The sequence below is a fragment of the Podarcis bocagei genome (assembly GCF_964188305.1).
Source record: "Podarcis bocagei genome assembly, chromosome: 10".
Lineage (NCBI taxonomy): Eukaryota > Metazoa > Chordata > Lepidosauria > Squamata > Lacertidae > Podarcis > Podarcis bocagei.
In genome coordinates this window covers 50,225,168-50,249,715 of record NC_138135.1, presented here as the reverse complement: position 1 = coordinate 50,249,715, position 24,548 = coordinate 50,225,168, and the positions used below count along the sequence as shown (strand labels likewise).

Here is a 24,548-nt window from a genome sequence, read left to right as displayed (position 1 = left end):
GTATTTTCAGAGCTGCTCCACTCAGGGCTGTTTTTCTTCAAAAACAATTCCTCTGGCGGTTTTAGAGAGGCATCCAGGTAGGCACATCACACAGTTTACTTCTGAGACGTCATATTACAAACGGTGGCAATCAAAAAGGTTTTTTACCTGCAGGATATTGAATATGCATACGAAACTGCTCCCCTGGAGGTGTGACTCATTAGCTCATTTCCCAATTAAATCAGTTTCAGCTACAAAACACGCTCATAAAAAAGAGTAAAACTCGCTGATCGTGGGAGGGGGAGCATTAATTGTGAACAGGAAACTGCTTTAAGTATGACAGCTATATCTTTGGGGAAATGCATTTTAGAGCAATGATAGCCCATCTTAAATATATAAGCAGTCATTAGAGTTCTGCTATTATTGACACAAGAACAATAATTTGATAGGAAGGTACTGTGACATAGACATATCTTAGCAGTAGTCGCATTAAGTATTTCTCAGCTATCATTTCGACTGTCATTACAGTAGGGATTATGAAAGCAATATAAACTCTGTGATCTGCTTCCTAATGCCTTGAATCATGGTCCATTATGACGCCAAAGAACAAAAGTTCAGATGCGTCTCTCCTCTGCTTTCTTCACCATTGCCTTTATTATTATATAGACACTCCGGGAACTCTTACACGCTTAACGCCAAGGAATAAAACTTTATTGTGGAGCATTAATCCCCGAACATGGCTTGCCCATAAAAATATATCATGCAGGAAAAGAAAATTGGTTTAACTTCACACAGTCATCACAACATGGGTGAAAAACAAGATTGCATAAGAGGGATAGATTCTGAACTCATCCTATCATTTGGACTGTTAAATAGTGGGTAGACATAGCAGACGACGGAGGGATTTCTCCAAAGCAGGTCTTTATTTGTAAGCTGGAACAGAAGTGAACAGCAAACACCTGCTTTTATAGGCAGCCGGCTGTCAACATTGTAGCAACAACAACCCAGGGTTTCCCTCCTAAAGTAACTGACGTGGACCTGAGTGAAAACTATATACATGATACTCCTGGTGGCCAGGATGAGAATTTCAATACATAACATGGACAGTACAAAACTAATGTTGCAACCCAAAGATACCAGAGATACACATGCAGTGATGGCATGGCCCTAACCTAACAAACAGATGGTCAGTGTTAACACCAGTCACCTGTTTGGGAAGGGATCACAGCCCGAATGCAACATTTCTGTACCCCATGTCAGGAAAGGAGGAGCTGGACTCCAGTCTTCCCAGCTCCCTCAAGTAAATGACTCATGCTAAAAAATATCTTCTAGTGTCACCTAATTGTTTTATGTAGGGTAACCAGCCTCGCATAGCCACAATGCATGTCTAGTTAATGCATGAAGGGGTTAATGCCATAGAGTAAGCTGTCCTGTCTGGCTTAGCTCACATCACTTGCCCTCATCTTGGGAGGAAATGAGCAACTAAGCTCATGTAAATTTGGTATGTGAGGAGGTCTGAGCTGCTTCCTCCAGCCACATGGCTTTAACCAGCCTCTTTTGTTTCAGACAATAATGGAGTCTGAAACTGGTGTTTTTGTGTACCAGTAGTTTAGGAACTTTTACCTTCCTGTAAGCAAACAATGTTTTATCACCTATGCAACTTTTTCTGGCTGCTGTATGGAAAAGCACAAGAATAACATTTGAAGAGTTTTGTAAGTAAGAGTTTACACCGTTTTTGTGTAATGAGTGGTGCATACAGAATATAGTGATTTTCAGGGCTTTTTTCCAGCACCTCTCAGGTGGGCGCCATTGCCATTATAAGAGAACAAGGGAGGCATTCATGGTGAGTTCCGGCACCTCTCTTTCTAGAAAAATAGCACTGGTGATTTTCAAATTTTTATTGTTGTTGTTATCTGATGAATATGGGTACATACTTTACCAAGTGGTGCTATTTGAAAATGCGGCCAAGAAAATCTGAACAAGTACGGTACTTTGAATCACATGGCATTAGACTGTAAAGGCAATTCATTAATTTGAGTAAGCTGAAATTAAGTGTAACTCCAGAATGCTTCAAGAGTGTGCTCCTATCTTAAAGAGGAAGTATATTTTCTCATGATTTATGTTTTCAATGGCCTATGGCTACAAGCAGTAAGCATTTACAGTGGTACCTTGGTTTGCATACATCTTGGTTTGCATACGTTTTGGATTACAAACACGTCAGACATGGAAGTGTGTGCCCTGGTTTGCAACCTTTTTCTGGATTACAACCCTTTTTTCTTTATTACGAACAAAAAAATTTTTGGAGGCCCCATTGGCGAAAGCGCGCCTTGGGTTACAACCTGTTTTGGTTTACAAACGGACCTCCGGAACGGATTATGCTTGTAAACCAAGGTACAACTCTATCATATTATATTGTCTCTAAAAGGAAGTCATGGATATTGACCACACATATTATATTTCAGTGGTTATAAAGGGTCTGAAGCATCATGTGAAGAAGAAAAAAAGCAGTGGGGAAAATTAAATACAATTACCCTGACCAAATGGCTCCTTCATTTTATTTCTAAATTATCAGGCACTATGTTATCAAAATATATGATGGGTATATCTTATTATGTATTCCATCCTTGAAAAGAGTCTAGATCAAATGGTAAATCTTTCTGTCTCGTAATGTCTCCAATGAGTGATTCCTATATCTAGCCTGCTATAAAATCAAAATGTACGGTTCAATGCATATTATAGGAAAAAATGTTGCATGCATTCCAAATATATTTTCATGGGTTCTTAGACTCTGAAATTATTTATGGTGCGTCCTGAAAACTGGTAAAATCTAAAATGTTAATAATCAGCCCTCGTACAGCCCTCGTACAGGCTGGCGCAAATGCATACAATTTTATAGTGACACTTATCTTCCAAATATTTAAACTCAGGTCCTGCAGAGATTTGGCTCAGATCTCCTTTTTGAACTGTCAACTTCCATCTTAACTCCATTCAGTATTTGTAGAGCCAATGGTAACCCTGGCCTAAATCAAGCAAATGAAGCACTGAAATTAATATAAGAGTGTATATGGGAAAGAAGCTGCAATATCATGCGCCCTTCAGCAAATCCAGTGAATAGGAAATAATCCTTATTAGAGTTGCATAATCTTTGTGAGTGTTTAAGGAAATTAAACAGCATTGTACTGAAGAGCATTACAGAACAACCCTACACATGTCTACTTAGAAATAAATCCTATGGGCCTGAATAGAATGTACTCACGGGTAAGTTTCCAAAAGACAGCAATGTTTACGTATGTTTTAAATCAAAGTCTAAAGCTGCAGTGCCATGGACGCTTACCTGGGAGTAAGCCCCATTGAACATAATGTGAGTTTCCTCCAAGTAAACAGGCAGCAATCCTAAACATACTGTACTTACCAAGGAATAGGTCTCATCACATAATGAATAAACATGCATAAGTTTGTGCTGCACAGAATACATGTTATCAATACTTTTTTAGTTAGTAAATATGTATATAACCTCTCAGGCACTTTGGTTCAAATTGTGCTTGTAATCGGCAACATCTAGCCAGTGCTGGACTTGGGCTCTCAAACCTCAGTGGTGCCTGCTAAAATTGTTGTGGCGCCCCCTGCAGTGCGGCACCCAGTGCAGCAGAACCAGTCACACTACCCTAAAACCATCTCTGATATATCAGCAGTGACTCGGCCCAGGGTCTCATGAGAATGGGGCATCAGTAGATGAAGGTGGACAGGCTGCCTTAAACAAGGAGTTAGGAATGTGTGGACCTCCAAATGGTGTTGAACCACAACTCCCATCACCTTGGAAGACTGACCATGCTGGCAGGGGCTGATGGGAGCTGGTGTCCCATAACATCTTCTCAAACCTGCCTTAGACCAGTTTTATAAGTAACAAGGGTCTAAAGGGGAAGGGAAAACTCAAAGATTTTATCTCAGAATACATGAAACAGCACTGTTGCTCTATGGACGCTTGCCTCTCCTCGTTGCGGAAAAGGCAGCAGCTGTCTAAGTGGTTTTTCTGTAATCCTCCGTCAAGATAATACACTCTTAATCCCGCCCTTTAACGTTTTGATTCCTGAAAAAAGAACACTATGTCCGCTTTCTTATTATTGCATTTTCTACTAGCTCTGAAAGAGGTGAAACCTTTCTTTCATGCCTCATCGTGACTCCCTTGGCACGGAATAAGCCTCACACCAATGGAGCTGATCTCATTTTTTACAAATGTGCACATATGTTTTAAAAGAGAGTCAAGTGTGCTGTGTACTCTCACGCAATGCTTAATTTGAAAAATAAAAAGCATTTGAAGTGATACTTCTCAGGAAGTGACGTGTGTGTTGCAGCTGTCTGTGATTACTTATGGAGAACACTACACACATATTCAGCTGCATGGGTTTCTGCTAAGGTTAAGCCTTAACAATGAAGATGGATTGAGGGGGGGGGGACCTGGCAAGCTCTCACTCAAACGAAGCCTGGTTTATATAGCATGGTACAGTACCAAAACCCTAAGGCGGTAGGGTTTGCACCCCCAGAAGCTGAAAACACATTTGCTGAGCATGCCCTCAACTGCTGATTTCTAAAACAAAGCAGATTTATCATGGAACAATTTATCTTTCTCTCTCTATCTTTCTTCACTTTTCAGTGGGATATTAAAATGCTTGAAAACATATACTCCAGGGAATTTGTGGACATCTTTCCATAAATATGGATACTGCTTTTAGTAATGATGTGCTTGTCTTCTGAGTTCTGTTGATTATAGTATAGTTTTCTGTTTGTGCCCTGCATTTTATTGATTTTATGTGTTACTGATGTGAATATGTCTCTTTGTTAGCTGTGCATCGAGGTATCTAACAGCTATTCATATACAGATGCATCTGTCATATTGTTAACTTTTCCACAGTATAGCTTTTCCACTTCTTTTTCCTACCTGAAAACAAAGTCAACCAACCTTTCAGCAAGGAGTGGAACCACTGTTACATTATGCTCTTGGACAATGTGCTTGAGTGTGTGGTCGTGGTGGCCTCTGAGATTTAGGTTTCTCTGGACAAAATGGATTTCAAGTTGTTCAACGATTGATTCCTTAGGCTGTTGAATGACCAAGGCTGGGAAGTAGACAGTAATGAGTGTGTCCTTGGACTCAGCTACATTAGTAAAGAAACAGCGATTTGGATGTGCTATAAAAATGCAACACCAGATGGCGCCAGAGAGCAGGAAATTTTAAAACGCAATTTTCCATACAGATATTTTTTTCTTTTGTTCTAACTTACTTACTTATAGCATGTTCCCCCCCCCCTGTGTCTAGATCCACCCCTTGCTGTTTCTTCTTCGTCTCTCAGAGGCTTTTAGTCCTATCAAACACAGTATCCTTCTGGCCTGCTTGGGTGTGATATAACAGCGGTTCCTGAGATTGCCTAGAAATCATTCCATAAAGTGGGACTTCCGGGGGCGGCGCGAAACTGTAATGGCGGTCCTCTTCGAGCTCTGAAGAGGGGCTCCGCGGAAAAGGGTCGTTCGCTGCGGCATAGCGACGACCCATCAAGATAAACCACGGGTAGAGTGAGCCCGTGGCCGTGGGACTCGGCGGGCACCAGAAGCTGCTCCGAAAACACAGAAGGGACCCCGTAAGGAGACCCGGAGTGAAGGAGGGGTAGCGGTGCTGTGAGTTCATCGCTCTTTCCGCGGAAGCGAAGCCGCGCGGCTGTTACAGATGAGCGCTGATCCTTCTTCCTAAAATCAACGCTAAACTGCAAGCAACATACCCGTGAGTAAAGGGGTTTAAAATTTGGCAAAAGAAATTCGGTAAATTTGGCTGAAAGCGGGAGACGAGAAAAGGGAAGTCCGTCTTCCGACATTGCTGACAAGATCAAAGCAAAGCTTTTAAAAACGGAAGCGCTTGAAACGGGACTGTGGGAAGCCTAAACTTTTTCGTGCTATAAGATCTGCTTATTTTATTGAGCTGAAGGTGGAAATGGACATTGACTAAAAGAAGTAGTAAATGGTGACTTTCCTCCTATCTTTTTTCTCCCTTGGGCTGTATTTCTAAAGAGCCAGATTGTCGGGCTGCCAGAGAGAGAGACTGTGTCAAACTGCGGAAACAGTTGCAAAACTTTGCTGGAACGTAACTGTTATATTTGAGCAGAAAAGACTGAATGGGATACTGTTACAAGCACCTTTCGTGAAACTTTGTTGATCTATAAAAGGCGCTTTGGGAAATTTTGAGTTTATGAAGGGACTTTTGGACTAATGAATTTATTGTCTTGAAACAATTTGGAACTTTAAATGGCGGATTACTTCCTTCTTTGTCTTTGAAACCTGGTGGTACTCCCCCTACAGGGCTTTCGGATTATAAAATCCTGGGAACTGACTTTTGTTTTGAATTCCATCTCACTGGTTGTTTACACCTGAATTTGTCTTTCCCATGGAACAATAGACAATTTGACCTTGAACATTGACAGATGTGTAATGAGTGGTGCAGGGAGAACAAGAGCATCTAAAGCAAAGGAAACTAAAGAGGCTAAGGAAAAAGAAAAGGAAAGAAGACCAGCACAATTTGTACAAACAACATTGACCCAAGGACGCCGTTCGTCGGTTCCAGCTGTACTGGTGACCCAAAGGGAACAAGGGGAAAGAACTGAGAAGTCCACTGAGGAAGATATGGCAGCAGGTGGGTCAGATACACTATTAAAACAAATATTGGAGCAATTATCAAGTCTAAACCAGAAGGTGGACGACCAGTCTGTGAAGATAGATAAAGCAACTTCCTCGATTCAAAAATTGACTGACCAAGTTTCCCAGCACACGCAAGCCATAGAGAAATTGCAAGGAGCAACAGCGGAAAATCGGGAATTAGCTGGAGAAGCAATCCAGAAAGTGGGAGTTCTACAAAAAGAGGTTGAAGAAATAAAAGGAGAAGTCAGGCCCCTGCACAAACAGGTGGGTGAACAACAAGTCTATCTGTCAATGGTGGAACTGAAAAACCGCGAGAGCAACATCAAATTGAGAGGTATTCCGGAACTCGAGCAAGGAGACTTGATTGGATACTTAACACAGGAATTCTCGAAGTTCTGGGGTTTAAAGGAAGATACAGATTTCAGGATTGTCTCGGCATATAGACTGGGAAGACTGGTAAGGAAAGACAGATCCAGAGACTGTTTGATAATTTTAAGAACAAAGGAAGAGAGAGACAAGATCCTAGGCCTTCATTTCAAAAAAGCAATTGAAATACAAGACAAAAGGGTGGAAATCTACAGAGATATCCCGAGGCAGTTGCTGGACCTTAGAGCCACCTATACAGAATTAGCAAAATTGCTGAGACACAACGCAATTCCCTATAGGTGGGAGTTTCCACAGGGATTATCCTTCACCTACAAAGAAAGGAAGGTTAAAATAAGAACACCTGAAGATAACCAAAAGTTCCTTCACGACCACGGAGAAGATCTCCAAAAAGGAGCGGATTGGCTTCCAGTTTTACCAGCACCAATACCGCCCGGAAGTGGGCCAACGCCTACACCCTCGGGATCTGAGCAAAAGGAAGACACCCCATCTTAAGAACATTTTAAATAGAACAGGATGTCTCTGCAGCTACTTAGTTGGAACATAAATGGCGGGAATTCTCCGGAAAAAAGGAGAAGGATATTTCATATCCTAAAAAAAGAACAATTGGATGTAATATGTTTGCAAGAAACACATGTGACTAGGCTCCACAGGAAAGTATTAATCAATAAAAGACTTGGCCAAGAATTTATCTCATCAGACAAAGTTAAAAAAAGAGGTGTTGTAATTTATGCAAAGGAGAACTTGTCGCCAAAATTTTTATTTAAAGATGATCATGGAAGAATTCTCGCAATTGAAATCCAAACACAAGGGGAAAAGATTTTGATACTAGGAGTTTACGCGCCAAATGATGGAAAATCAGAATTCTACAAGAAGCTGCATGAGACAATGATGGACTATTTGGACTATGCTAATATTATTGTGATGGGAGATATGAATGGGGTGGTGTCCACAAATATGGACAAATCCCAAAATCAAAACTTAACAACAGACGGCAGACTCCCTAAAACTTTCTTTGAAATGACAGACAATATGGATTTGATTGACATTTGGAGGACAAGGAACCCCTTGGGTAAAGAAGGAACCTTCTTTTCTGAGGCCCACTTGTCATGGACACGAATCGACCAAATTTGGATATCTAGAGGGCTGGCTCCGAAAACGAGAAAAGTGGAAATCTGCCCAAAAACCTGCTCCGACCATAATGCCTTAAAAATGGAATTGAGACTTTTTCCAACTGGATCCTTCAGATGGAGAATGAATGACACCTTGTTAAGAGATCAAGAGATTGTGAAGAAGGCCCAAAAAACACTAAAGGACTACTTTGAAATAAATCTGAACACTACGGTGGAGAAAAGAACAATCTGGGATGCAAGTAAAGCTGTAATGAGAGGGTTTCTGATTCAACAGAATTCGATAAAAAGAAAATATTGGAATGGAAAAAAAGAAAGAATTTTAGAGAAAATAAGTGAAGGAGAGAAAAAGCTGAGAATCAAACCGAAGTCAAAAGAGGTGCTAAGAGAGATCAAATTCCATCAAGCACAATATTCGAAACTGATCAATCAAGAGATTGAGTGGAAAATCAAACAAATGAAGCAGAGATCGTTTGAATCAGCAAATAAATGTGGAAAGTTGCTGGCTTGGCAGTTGAAAAAAAGACAAAAATTAAATACGGTTACAAATTTGGAGATTCAAGGAAAAATAGTTCAGAAACCAGAAGAAATAAGAAAGTGCTTCCACAGATATTTCAAAGAGCTCTACGCACAGGGGCCTCAGAAAGAATCGGAAATGGACCAATTTCTGGAAACAAATGGACTACCTAAAATAAGTCAAGATAAAAGATCAATTCTTAACAGCAAAATAACTCAACAGGAAATTGAAGGTGCCATCCAAAACATGCAGCTGGGCAAATCTCCAGGCCCGGACGGACTCACCTCCAAATATTATAAAACTTTGAAGGATTTCTTGATACAACCGTTGTTGGAGGTTTGTAACCAGATCATGGAGGGGAGGAAGGCACCGGAAACGTGGAAAGAAGCATTTATCACATTGATTCCCAAGTCAGAAAGGGAAAAGACTCAGCTCAAGAACTACCGTCCCATCTCACTCCTGAATGTGGATTACAAAATTTTTGCAGACATTTTAGCAAGTAGACTTAAAAATGTATTAAATGAAGTAATTCATAAGGACCAAGCAGGCTTTCTCCCTGGTAGACACATGTCGGACAATACCAGGAACATTATTGATATATTGGAGCTGTTGCGAATTAGAAACACAAGGGCTGCTTTAATCTTTATTGATGCGGAGAAAGCATTTGACAACATTTCTTGGATGTTTATGAAGAAGAACTTGAAAGGGATGGGAGTGGGACGGGGGTTTGAAAATGGATTAGAAGCAATTTATTCAGAACAAAAAGCTAAACTGATAGTGAACAATGTGGTATCGGAGGAACTTCAAATTGAAAAAGGGACACGACAGGGGTGCCCTCTATCACCTCTGCTATTTATTTCTGTTCTGGAGGTATTGCTGAATATGATTAGGGAGGACCAGTTGGTGCAGGGTATTGTGGTCGGAGCGAAACAATACAAACTGAAAGCTTTCGCAGATGACTTAGTCTTGACATTACAGGAGCCAGAATCTAGCACAAAAAGAGTTTTGGAACTTATCTTGGAGTTTGGTCGGGTGGCGGGATTTAAGTTAAACAAACAAAAAACTAAGGTTTTGGTTAAAAATCTGACACCTACAGAGATAGAGGGGTATCAGAAAGAGACAGAGTTAAGTGTGGTTAAAAAAGTGAAATACCTGGGAGTATCCTTGTCCACTAAAAATTTAAATCTTTTCAAAGATAACTATGAAAAATGTTGGTTGGAAATTAAAAAAGACTTGGATATATGGTCAAGATTGAAACTTACCTTGTCAGGCCGAATCGCAGCTATAAAGATGTGTGTTTTGCCAAAAATGCTATTCTTATTTCAAACCCTTCAGGTCGTGGACAGAATGGAATGTTTTGGAAAATGGCAGAAGGATATTTCTAAGTTTGTCTGGCAGGGCAAAAAGCCCCGAATAAAATTTAAAATACTAACCGACTCAAAAGAAAGAGGGGGGTTTGCCCTGCCGGACTTAAGGTTGTACTATGAAGCTGCAGCCTTCTGCTGGTTGAAGGATTGGTTCCTGTTGGAAAACACCGATGTCCTAGATCTGGAGGGGTTTGATAATGTGTATGGTTGGCATGCATACTTGTGGTATGACAAGGCGAAGGTTCATAAATTGTTCAAAAACCATATTGTCAGAAAATCTATTTTTGCCGTCTGGATGAAGTACAAGGATTTATTAGAAAACAAGACCCCGAGGTGGTTATCACCTGTGGAAGCCAAGATTTCTAAAAAAAAGCCCAATATGGAGGCCTATTGGCCAAAATATTGGGAACTGATTGAAAGAGTTGGAGACAATTGGAAGCTCCAAAGCCAGGACAAATTAAAAGGTAAGGTGCGAGATTGGTTACATTATGCTCAAATTCAAGAGGTATTCAAAATGGACAAAAAAGTGGGTTTCCAGTTGGAGAAATCGAAACTGGAGACGGAGTTACTAGAACCAAAGACTAAGGTACTTTCGAGGATGTATGACTTGCTGCTTAAATGGAACACACAGGATGAGACAGTTAAATCTGCTATGATAAAATGGGCACAGGATGTAGGACACAACATTATGTCTGAGGACTGGGAAAGGTTATGGAACACCGGTATGAAATTCACGGCATGCAGTGCCTTGAAAGAGAACATTATGAAAATGGTATACCGGTGGTACATGACCCCAGTCAAGTTGGCTAAAATATACCATCTCTCTGATAATAAGTGTTGGAAATGTAAGGAGGCAGAAGGGACATTCTTTCACCTCTGGTGGACCTGCCCGAAAGTAAAGGCCTTTTGGGAAATGATACATAATGAGCTGAAAAAGGTATTTAGATATACCTTTTCTAAGAAACCAGAGGCCTTTCTCCTGGGCATGGTGGACCGGAAGGTGCCAAAGAAGGACAGAACCTTGTTTATGTATGCAACCACAGCAGCTAGGATTCTCATCGCTAAGTTCTGGAAAACACCAGATTTACCCACACTGGAGGACTGGCAGACGCAGTTGATGGACTACATGGAGTTGGCAGAAATGACTGGCAGAATCCGAGATCTGAGCGAAGAAACAATGGAGGAGGACTGGAAAAAATTTAAGGACTATTTGCAAAAACATTATAAGTTGTTTGAATGTTAAGATAGCGCACGATTAAGAAATGTTATGCTTCTGCAATTTATTTTAAGCAAATGATAAAGTAAGCATTGAAGGAAAAAAAACGAGACATATTTGAAACAAAATATTATGTTTATTAAGAGTGTTTAAACTAAATTATAAATTTTTGAAATTGGTAACATAATATATTTAAAGGTATAATAAGATGGGAAACAAGATAACAAATTGCTGAACTGGCTAGAACAATGAATGCAATGCTGAGAGGATGTGAGGAGGTCCAAAAGTGAACTGTTGAAGGACGTTAAGGAAAGTTTCTTAATATTTTTTCTTTTTTCATTTTTCTTCATATATATATACATAAAAAATGTTTCTTGTATGTTGCCATGTAAACAAATCTGTTAACCTATGAAAAGAAACGCAATAAAAAATCATTATAAAAAAAAAAAAATAGAAATCATTCCATAAAGTGGAACATGATTTGTTTGTTTGTTTTTAAAAATCCACTGTTTTAAATTCCTTGAAAAGAATACCCGCCACTCCTATTATCCACTCAGCAAGCAGTCTACGCATGACAGCTTGTAGAAGCCAAGAAGGATAAGTGCATGAGTGGCAGGTCTCACCTCTTTGAGAATACACTGCCCATATCCTTGAGCAGAACAAATGGAAAGGTTTCTATTATTACACTCCAACCATTCTCTGAGCAGTGCGAAATTCCAGGGGTTCCAGCTGCTGACCCATGGTTTGTGTTTCCTTTGGAAATGAGGCACAGTGGAGACTGTGGTGTCTTTATGGGCTATAATTTCCATCATTCCTGACTGGCCATGGTGGCTGGAGATGATGGCAGATGTATCCCATTAGTAGCCAGAGAGCCACAGGTCCCCAACTCTGGTCTAAGACATATTTTTAGAAATTTCATTTAAATTTACTTCCGCCAACTGTGTGTAATCAAAGGACCAATAAGTACTATGTAACCAGAATGTATTTTAAAGATGGGTTCAAACTATTTTAGGAATATTATTTATTTAAAAAACCAAACTGAACTTCCTCCTTTCCCCTTGAAACAAAATCAGCAGAGGGAAAAGAGTGCTTTTCTTTATCAGTACATGTCAGAGGGTGAGACTGTTTGCATAATAATTACAATGCAATGAGTTGGTACTATAATTAAGTGCTGCTATTTTTATGTATTGATGAGAGCACTTTCTTAAATGCTCGATGACTAGAAAATACAGGATTTCAATGGTATATTAAAACCCAGAAGAGCTAATAATAGAAGTGACAGCTGGAGCAGAGAGATAGTTTCAAAAGGGAACAATTGCTTTAAAAACTGGATGATATATCATCATATGCAGCTCTACCCACAGCATGTTTATAAGAGGGGAATGCAAGACAGATTTAAATATAAAATTGACCCCCCCCATTTTTAAAAGCCAGTTGCTGTTACCAATGACACAAATAGTCAAAACACAGGTGGCAATTTAGAGTGTTATTTGCCTTGATAATGGATTATTATATTCCTCCTTGCCTGAATTATGATACAGTATCCCTCTTTGTCTTGCAACAAATATTTCATCTTACTATGTTGAAAGAAGTAGTTTGAATATTTTGTTTTCCAAATGTTTTATGCACAATAAAATATTGGTTGGTTGGTTTTTATAGTTCCAACACTTATATTTGGTTGAAGGTCGCAGACACCCCTGCTTTTCACCTAAAAGGTTCTCGTATAACTGAGCTAGGAAAAAACCTTCTCCGAGAGTAATCTCCAGTTGGGATAGATTGAACAATTGTCAGTTAGTATTCAGCTGTGGGGGGGAAGATACATCATGCGGTGATGTGGACAAGGGCCTTCGTGGTTGTGGCACCCTTGTGTATGGAAGGCTCTTCTCTGTGATGTATGGCTTACTTTTTCACACCTGAAGGAAATGTATCTCTTTGCCAAAAAGTTAATCAGGTCAGAGAGAAGAGCATTCCATAAGCAAGGGTGATACAACAGAGAAGACACATTTTTCATTCTCTCCTTAAAGTATTATTATAATTATATTATTATTATTTTCCATTAAAAAATCAATACACTGTTTTCAGCCAATTGGGATTCTAATAACAGTCACGTGAAACTCCGCAGGAGAAGAAATATGATTATTTACACAGTGTTTTATGTGTTTTGAACGAAGATACATTAAAATAGGCAATGACAAACCTAGACAGCATCCTAAAAAGCAGAGACATCACCTTGCCAACAAAGGTCCCTATTGTTAAAGCTATGGTTTTCCCAGTAGTGTTGTATGGAAGTGAGAGCTGGACCATAAAGAAGGCTGATCGCCGAAGAATTGACGCTTTTGAATTATGGTGCTGGAGGAGACTCTTCAGAGTCCCATGGCCTGCAAGAAGATCAAACCTCTCCATTCTTAAGGAAATCAGCCCTGAGTGCTCACTGGAAGGACAGGTCCTGAAGCTGAGGCTCCAGTACTTTGGCCACCTCAAAGACCCTGGAGAAGACCCTGATGCTGGGAAAGATGGAGGGCACAAGGAGAAGGGGACGACAGAGGACGAGATGGTTGGATAGTGTTCTTGAAGCTACCAGCATGAGTTTGACCAAACTGCGGGAGGCAGTGGAAGACAGGAGTGCCTGGCGTGCTCTGGTCCATGGGGTCACGAAGAGTCGGACACGACTAAACGGCTAAACAACAACAACCCATTAAAATAGAATAGATCAGTGGTTCCTAGTTAGCTAAGTGCTGCAGTTTTTCCAAAGCCAAGCCACACTCCCTCTACTTTTGAAAATGTTGATATCTCTGTGGTAGTTTTTGTTATGTGAATGGTGCCACTATAGCCTGTAACATCCCAGTACAAAACTGGAATGGGTGTCTTCTGGGCTCCCGCATGACTCACTTAACCTGTGCGAGAGCACAGCCCCCCAAAATGTGGTCTCCATTGACAGGTATGTGCCATGGACCCTCTGGGTGGGTTATACGGATCCCCTGGGGTCTGTGGACCACCAATAAGGAATCACTGGAATACAAGATATGGTCTTTACTCCATAATACAGTAGCTTTTAATGTTAAAGTCAGTATTGGTTACCGTCTGCTTCTTAGAAGATGAAAAGAGAACCTGCTTATTCTTGGAACTCCTTAACCTGGTTTATTTCTCCAAAAGTACACACATCCTTCTTGAAGAAGCTAGGCTTTAGCTGTGCAAGTAGTATAATGCAAATGAGCAATACTTGTCAAGCAGATGTGAGATGTGCTCATCAGATGTTCTAAGCTCCTTATGTTAGCACAAAACTGAGCATTCAGTCTCCAAGCAACAGAGTGAACACTGATACAGGATATTGCTCATCTTAAAGATGAAATCCAGGCATTTGAGAATCCTCTACTGTGAGGGTTACTTTTCATAAAACATACGCACAAGGCTAAACGAAGTGGTACTCTGACTTATCTGGAAGTACTGAAATAATAAATGAACCGAACGGATGTCATCTTTAAATGGGTCATTGAGAGCACAGCTGCAGAAGTCTGGAGGATCCAAGGATGTCTAAACATGCTTGTAAAGTATGAAATATAGAGCAGCAAAAAGCCAGGATCTACCATACATATGGGGACGCGGGGTGAGCTACCGTCGTTCGGTCCCAGCGCCTGCCAACCTAGCAGTTCGAAAGCACCCCTAAGTGCAAGTAGGCCTCTTAAGTGAGATGGGCGCACAACCCTAGAGTCGGACACGACTGGCCCGTACGGGCAGGGGTACCTTTACCTTTATCATACATATGAGCAGTAAATGAAAAGTGGAAGGGAGTGTTTAGCAGACATGACACTGGAGTCAAGGAAGAGGTTAGAAGCAAGAAGCCTTCCTTCAGAAAAGTCTTGTGGCAATGAAGAGAACAAAAAATAACACCAGCTGTGGCAAAAGAAATGCAAGCAGAAAATAAGGGATGCAAAAAAGAAATTTGAAGAGCACGCTGCTAAAAACATTTGTTGTTGTTTAGTCGTGTCCGACGCTTTGTGACCCCATGGACCAGAGCACGCCAGGCACTTCTGTCTTCCACTGCCTCCCGCAGTTTGGTCAAACTCATGCTGGTAGCTTTGAGAACGCTATCCAGCCATCTCGTCCTCTGTCGTCCCCTTCTCCTTGTGCCCTCCATCTTTCCCACCATCAGGGTCTTTTCCAGGGAGTCTTCTCTTCTCATGAGGTGGCCAAAGTATTGGAGCCTCAGCTTCAGGATCTGTCCTTCCAGTGAGCACTCAGGGCTGATTTCCTTCAGAATGCATAGGTCTGATCTTCTTGCAGTCCATGGGACTCTCAAGAGTAAAAGCATAGAGGCCAACAACAACATTAACAAAGCATCTAAATACAGAAGCAACAGGTTGCCAACATAGCTGTTATCCCCGATTTCCCACCAGAGGGCGTGAAATCCTCTTGGTTCCAGCATTTACCGAGTCCTGGTTTTTAAATGGCCGAGGTTTTTCATGCTATGGTTTGCTATGCTGAATTGTTATAGTTTCAAATTGCATTTATTTTATTGTAAGCTGCTCCATGAAGACTTTCTTGCTGTGAAAAGTGGTGGGTAAGTAAATAAAAAAGAAGTACAGAGTAAATAAGAAGTCCCCACCCCCGGGATTCACCACTTGCCCTTCCCTGCTATTGAGGAGTCTACTTAGCAAAAGGAAGAACAACTGGGTTGTACTGACCTCTAGTGGCAACAGAAAAATCTGCTGCTGCGGAAAATATGCTTTGCATTTTGAGCAAAACAATGTAAGTGTAACTTAACTAACAAGTTATTAACAGGGGAATGCATGACAATTGCCAACCTCTGACCACCCCCCACTCCTCATCTGGGTGATATTTTACTATTTATTTTATTGCAATCTCGTCTTCGTTTATTTATTAATGTATAACCCTTTATTTAGCTTGATCTCAAAGTGGGGTGCATAATTCATTTAAGGCAATTAATCATGTCAAACAGCACTTTTAAAAAATACACACAGGCACACACACCCAAGCAAAGCACAATGTTTGGCAGGCAGCTTAACAGAACGCAGATGGCTGAGTGAAAAACAAGCTCTTAACCCTTCACTAAAATGAGTCCAGAGTTGATACCAGGCAGAGGGGAGGCTTTTCCATAGCCAAGGCCCTCTCCCACATCTCCCCATAATGCACCCATGTGGAGCCTGTGACCCTCCAGATGTTGCTGGACTCCAACTCCCATCAGCCCCCGTGTCACTGAGCAACATCTGGAGGGCCACAGGTGAGCCACACACATCCATGCCCCAATATGTAGCTTCTAATAGGAGACACGGAGAAGATTCTTGCAGCAAATCACAAAGCTCAGCCACAGAGGAGAGATGCTTTTGTTATCACTTGCCCCTTGAAACCTGGATCAGCAACAAATTGGCAGCCGGCGCGATTCCTTTTGAAACCAGTGTTATATGGCTGCTGCAAGCTGTTCCGCTGAGCAGCGTATCTCCCACGTTCTGCCCTAGTTACAGCCATTGCGTCAGCTTCGACAACAGCCCCATATAGAGCACTTTACAGTGAAGTTACTAGAGCATGCATTCCAGTAGGGAGGCAGACCCTGTCCAGGAACAGCCATAACTGACAGACCAGCCAAAGTTACTCTGAGCCACTGATGGCACTTAAGCCTCAAGCGGCAAGGCTAGATCCAAGAGTACACCCAAACTACATGCTTGCTGCTTCAGGAATATAGCACAGTCCTGTTTAGATCAGCTTATCTACCTGGATAGCCACATATAAAAAGGCACGGTAGGACAATTACATACTTTTATTAGGACCAAACAGAATGTCATAAACAAGGCCGGATTAAGACCTTTTAGAGGTCCAAAGCACTTAAAAGATTCTGGTTCCCCCATATATATATCTAATTCAAAATATAAACAATAATAAACAATAAAATAAAATTTTATTTTTCAGAATGAAACAAAATCTGTAAAATAATGTTTATTTTTGTATACTTTATTTGTATTGGGGGGGGGGGAATTCTACTACTGATGCACCATATGGTTCATGGTAAATCCAACAATCGAAAATTTCTGTGGTGGCCCCCCTTCCCCCGATGCCCTAAGTACGTGCTTATTTTGCTTAATGTTTCATCCAGCCCTGGTCATAAAAAAGGAAGAGCTTGGTTTCATGAAGAAATGTTAGCAAAGTCTCTTTGTAAAGTGTCTGGCTGAAAAACATATATCATATTAAAGATGTTCTCATAGAGTTGGTCCCACTGACTGTAATATGACTTATTTCCTAAATCAAGGTACTTCTAATAATAGCCTCAACAGTTGTGGGGGGGGGTTTGGGGGGTTCACAATAATATTGTTACAAAAGTGGGGTGCCTCCCCCTCTCTTCGCCAAGCAATAGCAAGAGTCTATGGCGCTCCAGGCACTTATTCAGGGTCTGTGGTCCTTTGGAGATTACAGATACAAAGGAGGCTGTTGTAGCTTTAAGAAATATGGTTTCTTCACCTACTTACACCAGTGTGGTGTAGTGGTTAAGAGCGGTAGTCTCGTAATCTGGGGAACCAGGTTCGCGTCTCCGCTCCTCCACATGCAGCTGCTGGGTGACCTTGGGCTAGTCACACTTCTCTGAAGTCTCTCAGCCCCACTCACTTCACAGTGTGTTTGTTGTGGGGGAGGAAGGGAAAGGAGAATGTTAGCCGCTTTGAGACTCCTTCGGGATATCAAATCCAAACTCCTCTTCTTCTTCTTCTTCTTCTTCTTCTTCTTCTTCTTCTTCTTCTTCTTCTTCTTCTTCTGTCTGCATGGAGTCCAAATCTTAAAACATGGTCTTTTCAAGAGGGGCTTGTTCCCCACAGCTGTGCAGCCAGCCTGCTCAAGATGGATTCCAGTCTCTCTTCTTTATTCCTCTTCCCAGAACACCCGACTAAAAGTTATTTATTCCCTGTCACCTCACACCCAGTTACACTGGCAACATCTGTCTTCCCAGGCCAAAGGATTCCTGTCATGTTAACTGATCTGCTCTTCATTAGGTCAGCCAGGCTGGTTTGCATAAACCAGCCCAAGGATTCTGTATCTGGCACAGATCTGCACTTTATATTTCATCCCTATCCCAATTAATCAAAATCCTACAATTTATTAATTTCTAGGGTTTAGGGCCACCCCCCAAAAAAACCATCTATAACAATATTATCCACAAGGCGGTGCTAGTGTTTTGTTTTCTAGGTACTGTAATTGCATGCATTCACCAAAGGAAAATAAGAAAGAAATAAGTAAAGTCTAACATTAAGGTGCGCAAGCATTGAACTCGCACATTCACAGCATCTGACCCCTGGGGCAATGGATCCTGACTCATGCCTAGGGACTGATTCAGTTTGCATTTAAAGGTGAATTTATTGTAACTGCACTTGTTTTTGCTTTTTTTTATTGGGTTTTATAAACAAGAATCATGTTATACGGATAAGTATACCAAGTTTTCTCACGTCATTAGTATATCACAAAAATAGCATAATAAATGTGTAAAAATATCTACAACATATGTTTCATTATTAGTGATCAATATATGGATTCTTCGTTTATCAATTGGTTTAAACAATTAGGAAGAAGAAGAAGAAGAAGGGAAGAGAGGGAGGGGGAGTGCCAAGTGGGGTGGGCTTGGTTGGTTATGCTTTTATTATTCTACAGTGGTACCTCGGGTTACAAACACCTCGGGTTATAAACACTTTGGGTTACAGACTCCGCTAACCCAAAAATAGTACCTCAGGTTAAGAACTTTGCCTCAGGATGAGAACAGAAATCGTGCGGCAGCGGCACAGGGGCAGCGGGAGTCCCCATTAGCTAAAGTGGTACCTCAGGTTAAGAACAGTTTCAGGTTAAGAACAGATCTTCGGAACGAATTAAGTTCGTAACCAGAGGTACCACTATACTTAGTGTGTTTGAGGGGTTGTGTCAGTGTTACTTGTATGGGTTCTCTTACTATTCACTTGTTGTATTTCCTTAGTGGTGAGAAAGGTTGGGTGTGGCTTAGGGTGTGGTTAGTTGCCTTTGGTTGGCTGTAGTGAGAATTGTTTTTGTCTGTGAGCGGAGTGTGAGTGTGTATTTTTGGATCAGGTTAGCCAGATTTATTCCTCCACAAATTAGACCTCCACAACTACAACCCTTTGTGGTGACAAATCAACAAAGACCTGAAGAGACGGAACAATACCAACTTTGCTCTCTCAGACAAAATAGCCATGACCAAAATGATCACCCCCACAAAAATTAACCTACCTATTCCAAACCCTCCCAATCTGGATTCCCGTAGATGCACTTTCTGATGCAAACCAAAGCTCGGCCATCCTTTGGCATTCACATTTCCACAGATTTTGGAATGCAGCTCCCCCAGTTAAATAATGTGTACAAAAAGGCATGTGCATTTGTGAAGTGCACAAATACAAATATATTAGTGAAAATTACCTGGAAAAAAATGTCTTCTGTAGTAGAAGGGGTACAACTGTTGGTGGCAATATGATTTGCAGTAATGTGTATATTAGGCAAGTTTGCATACAACAATGTGTATATCGGGGGGAGGGGGAAATGCATCAAAAAGATGGTGAATTTTCATGAGAACTTTTATTTGAAAAAGAAATAAATCACAAGCTTATGCAGAAATGTGGAGAATTGACGCTAAGATTGGGAAAAAATGAGAAACTGACAGAATATGAAACTGACAGGTTCAAGCATTCCTTATCTAGGGAAGTAGATAGTTACTACACTCTCACATTCTTAAAATATTATATGTACTTATAATGGTGCTGTTGCAAGAGGTTATGAAAACATTTACCCTTCTTTTTGGAGTTGTTCCCTTAGGAAAATTTCTGGCTTAACCCCCCCCCCCAAACCCTTGCCTTTCTTTTATACATTTGAAATCCCCTACTGCATTGCTTTTAAGCCCTTGAAGCCACATAGTGTATGTGTTGTTATAAATTATCCACACATGTTTCGATGTGTGTACAATTATGCACACATTTCCAAGGTGTGAATTCTGGCTTACTGCTGGTACCCAGGCTAAAGGCTTTTGCTACCAGCTGCTACCAATCAGTGTGGAAAATACTGTGGCTTCCCATGTTTCAGAAACGCAACTCTAACCATGAGACTCTATTGCTCAAGGCAGTGCCTTCTCTGCTCACTTGGCTGTGTACCCATTGATCAATTTAAAGCAACTCTCCCAAAGAATCCAGGGAACTGTAGTGGGTGCTGGGAATTATAGCTCTGTGAGGAGTAAACAACAGTTCCCATATTATTATTGGGCTTTAAATGTATGGTGTGTATGCAGCCATGCATCACAGACTATGAATACAGATGATGGCCATTTTAGCAAGTAATGTGCAGGAAAGCATCACCGCTTGATAAGCTCCACCCCCAAAACTTAACCACACCCTTAGAATTTATGGCAGAAAGTATAGCATCATATTATCATTAATATAGATGTCCAAACAAAACTTACCATTTGGCCAGCTGCTCATCTTGTTTAGCGTCCCATGTGAATGCAGGGTGGGCACAAAGCCAGGTTGAAATTGTCCGGAATCTCTGGAGCATGTCTGCAAAAAGAGGCTCTATAAGGCAATGTTGCTGTTTTACGACAAATATACCAAGGCAGAAAGTTGAGGAAGGGAAAGCTGACCAAGTGATAAATTGAAGGTCTTGCGTTCAATAAACAGCTAATCCTATAAATGGGAGAGAGAGAAATGCAAGCCATGGAGGCTGCAGCTACTTTGAGTTTTGACATTTTCAAGTAATAGTGGTCTTATTACTTGACATGAGTAAAACTATGTTGGAGTTTCTGTGACCTGGGCTTGGCCCCACATTCATACAATCACTCAGTTTGTATCCTGCCCTTGCTCCCAAAAGAGCTGAGGGCGACAAACACATCAATAAATAAAATAATGATAATAATAATGATAATGATAATGATCATAATTTAAGCATTGTAAAATCTAGGACTGAGTACTGGGTTCAGCTGTGGGCCAAGGCAAATTGGGAATATTTGGAGGGAGTTGGGTATAGGACACATGGATCATTGCAAGTTCAGTCTACGTGTGTTGTAATGTGCAGGCAGCTTAGGCTTGCCATATGGCAGGGAAATTCCTGACATGTCCTGTTTTGCAGGTGTAAAAATGGGGGGGGGGATTTTGCTGAGTCGGCAAAATGTCAGGGAAAACCTGGGTGCATGGCAACGCGATGGAAAAAGCACTGGAAACAGCTCAAAAACTTAAAAATCACAATTTTTGGGTTAAGTTTCCCCCCAAAAGCTTAACAATTTTGGTGGGTTTCCTAAAAAGAAGCTCAACTTTGCGAGTGTTAGGAATTTTACTTTTTGAAATATGGCAACCCTAATTCAGCTGAGTCAAATGCTACTCAGATACCTCTGTCCCCTTATTTCCTTTCTTTTTCCCCTGTGAGAATCACATTGATTCCCATCCTGTTGCTGAGGAAGAGTGCCAGGATTTAACTCCTGACATGCTGAAATCAATGTGGTTGACTAGAAATGCTTCCCTTCCGCTCTCTAAAATCATGAATACGGTGATGCTTGATGATAGCTGTGTGTTTTAAAATCTTTATAAAAGATCTTTCTAACTATATTCTCTCTCTCTTTCTCTCTTTTCAATGTGGCATAAAACTTCCCATGTCCAGGCACGTCCCATGAGTATTGTTAGCAAGATTTCTCCCTTGTGAAAGTTTTGAAAATGTACACTGCGTCCCTTTCTTTTTATAGGACGAGCTCGATATTCATACACACTTTCATTACAGAGACATTTGTTTACGATCCATGCCTGCTAGTTTTTTTAAAAAACCTTTCCTTATCCAGCTGTTTAAATTGGTGTTTATGGAATAAGGGATTTTTAAAGTTGTCCTGGGACATCTGCGCTTTATCATGCCTGCGGCTCAAAGCAGTGCTATTACTGGCATTAAAAACCCCACTTTTCACAAACACAGTGAGTAAAATTCTGCTTGAGATTTTATAGGCATGCAAGCCCACTGGATCAGATTTTTGTCTTCAAACGTGTGGAGATTTTAGTGGTAAACAGAGATGGTTCAGGTATGATGATTACGACTCCCTCCTTCATTATCCATAGCATACAGACCTTCTGGTTTTTGTTTTTGTTTTATTAAGCACTTTATAGAGAAAACACTTTGCGATAAGCACTGCACAGCATATGTTTATGTTACTGTACAAACACTGTATGCATACGCACCAAACTCAAGAGTTTGTAGGGGTTTTCCTAGTTACACGTCGCCTTGGACCTGACAACGGTTCAGACAGCAAAGGTGAGCAAGATGGGCCATTAATTCTATACTAGTTTTAACTCACAGTTTATTATAGCTTATTAAACATCATTAAGTTCAGAAGAGGAACAGATACTTCCACAGTAAAAGGAGAACATCACAGCCCTGGTGTGTGCTTATACTGTTACTGCTTGACTAATTAATTGCTACCTGCAGGACCCCGCACATTGTAACTCAGGAATAGCTGCTTCTGATTGAGCCTTCTGCAGAATAGTTCCAGGGCTTATTCCTCTTGGGATTTCAATCTATTCTATGTTGAACTTCAATAATTAGAATAAGTACTGCTTTTACAAAGTGACAGGCTGGTGTGTATTCAAGTGTGCTATTTGTTTATTTACTGGTTTGGGTTCTTTTTCTTCTTCTTTTTTAGAAACAACATCCGACATTGATCCACCAATAATAATAATAATAATAATAATAATAATAATAATAATACAGTGGTACCTCGAGTTAAGTACTTAATTCGTTCCAGAGGTCCGTTCTTAACCTGAAACTGTTCTTAACCTGAAGCACCACTTTAGCTAATGGGGCCTTCTGTTGCCCCCGTGCCATCGGAGCACGATTTCTGTTCTCATCCTGAAGCAAAGTTCTTAACCTGAGGTAATATTTCTGGGTTAGCGGAGTCTGTAACCTGAAGCGTATGTAACCTGAAGCATATGTAACCAGAGGTACCACTGTAACAATATCGTCTACATGGTATGTACACTCATAGAAACACCTACATAGACACAGTCAAATGCAGAAGGAACTAATGCATTGCTAAATTCCAAGGCGGGGGGCAGGGAAAAGGAAAAGGAGGGAGAGAGAAAACATTAAAGCAAAGAAAAGAGACATATTGTCCATTTACTGCTCTGAAATGCTGCAAATAAAACACAACAAACACAATTATATGTTGTTCATTAATCAGCCTTCTATAACCACTTAAAAACCATATGCTGCAAGTAAATGTGTGTGTGTACACACACACACACACTGTTTATATATTTAATTCAGATAAGCTTGCAGTGTTCCATATCCTCCCATACGCAAAAAATCAGTAACACCAGTTTTCTTCCAGTTTGCTGCTATCCACATTATTGCAGCAGTGGGTAAAGAAAATTTGTGGCCACTTCAGGATTAATATCACTAATGACGTTCTTAAGATAACGCAAATTTGCACCACACTAAAGTTATCATCTTGGAACATCTCTGCACAGTCTTAAGAGGTGTGTTAGAAATACAAAATACCAAAGAAAAACTGATGAGCTATGCGGAGATGGCGAAGCTGACACACAGACTTCGGGAAAAGGACAAAAGGGATTTTGAAAAAGAGTGGGAACCTTTTATATTATATTTGCAGAAACAAAGAAAGACTACTGACCTGATGGTAGGATTTAAATAAACACTCACAACTTTTTGGATAGGGAATAGATATTGTAATAAAAGGGAAAATATGATATTTGTAGAAAACAGCAGAACATACTAATGAAGTTAATAAATCAGAAATAGAAGTTGATGGAAGTCCAAAAGGGGGGAGGGAGAGATGTTTATGTAAGCTGTATGTTATACGTACATTTGTAAGGAGAGAAAAGAAAATTTTAAAAAGGGAAAAAAGAAATACAAAATACCGTACAGGTAAGGTGTTGCCTTTCACTGGTTTTCAAAAGGCTCCATAGCAAACACCTTGATGTATTCTGTGTGTTCTAAAAATACAAGATGCTCTCTTATGTACAGTACTCTGTGTTTTTTACTTTATTTAATCCAACAGGATTTGTCTCATGCTTCATCATCCATAACCTCTCAACTTTTCAGCTAACATCTTATACTCCAAGAGACCATTATAGTTTTGCCTAATTGATATTGCAACTGCAGATGACATTGCAAACAAGAAAAATATTTTTTAGTAAACTATTTCTGGATGATTAGGCTATAGAGAACCACAAAGTACCTTTGGGTTATGCGAGAACGTACATAGTGAAAACTTTTGCCATTTTATATACAGAATTTTAATC

At 40.5% G+C, this 24,548-nt stretch overlaps 1 protein-coding gene and 1 long non-coding RNA gene across 3 annotated transcripts in view; one reads left to right on the top strand and one right to left on the bottom strand.

Moving 5' to 3' along the window:
- Nucleotides 1–24,548, bottom strand: part of AVPR1A (arginine vasopressin receptor 1A) — a 73,977-nt gene that overhangs the window by 32,184 nt on the left and 17,245 nt on the right. For both annotated transcript variants that reach the window (XM_081211781.1, XM_081211782.1), the window contains exon 3: nt 20,717–20,810. The gene's annotated coding sequence lies outside the window, so the exon portion shown is untranslated. The remainder of the gene's footprint in view (nt 1–20,716; nt 20,811–24,548) is intronic.
- LOC308596651 overlaps nt 15,243–24,548 on the top strand; it is a 118,639-nt gene continuing 109,333 nt past the window's right edge. The window contains exon 1 of the long non-coding RNA XR_014012606.1: nt 15,243–15,454. This is a non-coding gene — a long non-coding RNA (uncharacterized lncRNA). The remainder of the gene's footprint in view (nt 15,455–24,548) is intronic.